Here is a 3,847-nt window from a genome sequence, read left to right on the forward strand (position 1 = left end):
CTTCTTTTGTTTTTGTGCTTCTCGATTTGTTTTTGTGATTCTTCTTTTGTTTTTGTGCTTCTTGATTTGTTTTTGTGATTCTTCTTTTGTTTTTGTGCTTCTTAATTTGTTTTTGTGATTCTTCTTTTGTTTTTGTGATTCTCAATTTTGTTTTTGTGATTCTCAATTTTGTTTTTGTGATTCTCAGTTTTGTTTTTGTGCTTCTCAATTTTGTTTTTGTGCTTCTTAATTTGATTTTGTGCTTCTCAATTTTGTTTTTGTGATTCTCCATTTGTTTTTTTGTTTCTCGATTTTGTTGTTGTGTTTAGCAATTTGTTGGTGTGATTTGCACTTCAGGGCCTCTCAATTTTGTTGTTGTGTTTAGCAATTTGTTGGTGTGATTTGCACTTCAGGGCCACCGTACATTTAAATTATTCCAGCTGATGAAACAGTTTATTGCATAACATTTTCGAAGTAATACACTTCTGTGTCATACAACATAAATCAAACATTACAGCAGCCCTTTAATTATAAATGAGTGGGCAAAAACAATAATATATTTCAGTACAATTCCTCCGCAAACAACCTCAGTAACAAAAGAAAATGTAGCATGTTTATTACTTGGACAAGGTGTGTTGAATCAGAAGCTAAAACATACCAATTCACTTCGTTTTTCTTCATCCACAATGGTGTCTACAACTTCTGATTAACTGAACACACCAGCCAATCAACAGTGTTTAGTTATTAATAGAAACAAGCAGAGCAGTGGGGCCTGATGACCGACTTTGAGAACCACTAAGTTTGTACTTAAGAGACATTACCCGTTGGCTGGCTTTAAGCCCATCAAGTTCCAGAAACACCTTCTGGAATACCTCTAGAGTGTTCTTTACTTGTTTGGGGTAGCTCAGATTGAGAGCGTATATAAGTCCCATCATTAAGGCACATGCTCTGGGCACATCAAGGTCTTCCAGGACAGCTGTTCCTTCAATCACAATTTTAGCGACGGCTGGAAGAGACACTGCTGCACGTCTGGTGACTACGATCTTTACCACTTCTTCTGAGAACTGTTCTTCACCATCCTGGCAAGTAGGTTAAAAAGAAACATGTCGGTATTTTATATGCTATTTAAAAATATAACACAAAACAATGTGAGATTTACCTACCAGCTGTTCTCTGAAGAGATCCTCTTCTTTCTCTTTCAAATACACCACCAGGCAACGGATTGCGACCTCTCTTCTTGTTTCCACCGAACTCTGGAGAATAAAGTTTACTAGGCCAAAAGTCAAACACATTACATTCATAGGACTAGCGTTTTGCTAATTATTGATTTAATTTTTGTTTTTAACAAATAAACAATTAAATTTTTATAACTTGAATTTAATCTGTTACATACTGCCCTGCTTTCAATGCACCCTTTGCTAGCAGTAGGTTAAGGTGAGTGAAAGTAAATGTAACCTAGATTTGGAAACTATTTCAAACAGTTTTTGTTGAGCTCTAAGGACTATAAAAGACTACAAAGGCTTACCAAGGCTTTTGAGTTAAGTTATTTTAAGTATAAAACCTTCTCTAAAACACCACAATGAAACACTGAAAAGATGAATCCAAAAACTAACTAAATAAATAAATCTACAGACTGTAATTTAAAATTGGAAAAATTGTGTCATATCCAAATGTGTGAGAGAATTTTCTTTTTAATTATTTGAAGACCACTGTTGACATGCTACAATCCCACACTTCACATTATGCTTACAATTACAGAAGGTAACGAAAGCAAGTCTTATGTGCACACACACAATTTTGTTTTTTTCTTGCTAGGTCAACTAACTTTAACCTCAGGCATATTTCACATTTGAGCTTAAAATATCAATACATTTGATAGAAATACTTTTACTCACACTCTGTCAGTAATTAGTTACCTCACCCAAGACCGTCGAAACACAAATTTACTCTGACACCATGGTAGATAAAAATGCAGGCAGCTGCTGACTGGTTAATTTGAACATATACAGGTTCAAATTGAACATGCTGTGCTGTCTGCAAGGTCTATCAGCTAACCAAATGCACCCTGACAAGTGACAAATTTTAAGTATAAGTGGAAAAATTGACAATTGCGAGGAACGTTTGCAAGCTAAAAGAAAGCTAGCTAACAACTTTAACTTTAGCAACTTTACTATGCTAAACTATGATTAAAACCATCAAATTTAAAGTGTACAAATATAACTTGTAATTAATCTATTTTGAAATTCAATGCTTAGTTAACTCACCGAACACAGTCTAGGGGAAACACACCTCTACTCCCACAAAGTGATAAGAATGCAGACAACTGCTACGCCTGTGATGATACGAACATATGCTACGGGGTTACCCTCTGCTGTATGCATGGTCTCATACACACCTATGGCTAACCAAAGTAACCACCAGAGTGACAGATTTAATTGACAGATTTCATTAATAACAGGAAAAAATACAAACGCTCTTTTATACTTTTATAGAGTAACAACTAGCATAACACAGAGTGTCAATTCACATCATGTAGCTGCCATTGTCAGACTAAACTTAAGCAGTAAATTCCTGTAACTAGTACATATTTATAAAAGACTATAAAACAAGAAACTTACCAGGTAGTGGTGCCAACCTCTGTTTTTTTCCGTTCCGTCTTTTTTTATGGCAGTTGTAATTATTTTTTCGTTATGGTCCAGTTATGGGCAGGTCAAACACGAAGGATGTTCAAGCTCACTTTTACATGTTACACAAACTTAATATTTTGTGTTGTTGATTGATGACAAAAGTATTTTGTTCAATATACTCAAACATTTAAGTTAAGGAGGTGTTTATTAATTTCTGTGTTGCACTGACTTATAACATTGATTAGTCAACTCACTGAAACGTGTACATGTAGACAACTTACTTTTTTAAGTAGAAAAATGCTTTTTTGTTAAGTTCTACCTACAAACACCACGAATATTTTTTAGAGTGTTGAAGGTCAGTACTTGTGTACTATTTAGCTCTAACTATTGGCTAGGTTTATGTTTATCCCAATGACTGTATCGCCAGTGTTTCTTATTTTTAGCACGTTGTTGTTTATTGTTGTGTTATTTTAAACTACACCCTGATCAGTAATACACTGTCATGGCGTCTAATGGCAGAGAAAAAGGCTGCCTCTAAAGCATGATCAGAAAAAGGCTAATTTGTCTTATAAAAGCCTTTATTGTACACTTATGGTTTTGCACAGGATCACTGAGAGCAGTTGGCACAGGGGGAGTCACAGAGGTTAGTTACCTGTGCAGAGGAATGACTGACACTGGGCCAAGTCGGCCATGTGCGTCTCCAAGTAAAGGATTGTGAATTTCCGAGTTAGAATTGTGTGACTCCCAGCGGAGCATTATGAAATCATAGTGTGCCTCTGAGCTAATGCTATATATAAATTCATGCTCCAGAGTAGAGTTTCTAGCGTGTGTTTATTTAGGTTGCTGCTAGCCCTCGGTTTCTCACGAGTGTTTTTGAGTTATTCCTTGTTAAGTTGAGCAATTCTAAGGTATTATAGTTCTAAGTAAGCACTTTGAGCACCTCTCACTGCCGTTCGCTGTTTACATTAATTGCACCACTGTAAATAAAGCTTTGTCACCCTCAGTCCCAGCGCCTCCGAGTGTTGTCTGCCTTAGAGTCCAACTACAGCAGCTTATCCCTACTGTATATTCGGCCTGTCAGCTCTTATAATACTTGTGGCAGATGTTTAAAAGATACATAGCACTTTTGACATAATTACATTGGTTGTATTTTAAATTTTGGTGCTTATTGAATCTCTTGTTCCACCATCTATTAAAAAGCGACAGTATTTCAATCATGGTGAATGAATTTGATCACACAC

General features: G+C 35.8%; 1 long non-coding RNA gene across 1 annotated transcript; it reads right to left on the reverse strand.

Annotated features, from left to right (window-relative positions):
* Positions 1-404: 404 nt before the first annotated feature.
* Positions 405-2,329, reverse strand: LOC145432040 (uncharacterized). The gene is made up of 3 exons (XR_013912383.1): positions 2,244-2,329; positions 1,143-1,232; positions 405-1,058 (listed from the first exon to the last, which is right to left on the reverse strand). It is a non-coding gene; the product is annotated as an uncharacterized LOC145432040 (long non-coding RNA).
* Positions 2,330-3,847: the final 1,518 nt, after the last annotated feature.

This window comes from Astatotilapia calliptera, chromosome 11, assembly GCF_964374335.1.
Source record: "Astatotilapia calliptera chromosome 11, fAstCal68.1, whole genome shotgun sequence".
In the NCBI taxonomy this organism is placed as follows: Eukaryota; Metazoa; Chordata; class Actinopteri; order Cichliformes; family Cichlidae; genus Astatotilapia; species Astatotilapia calliptera.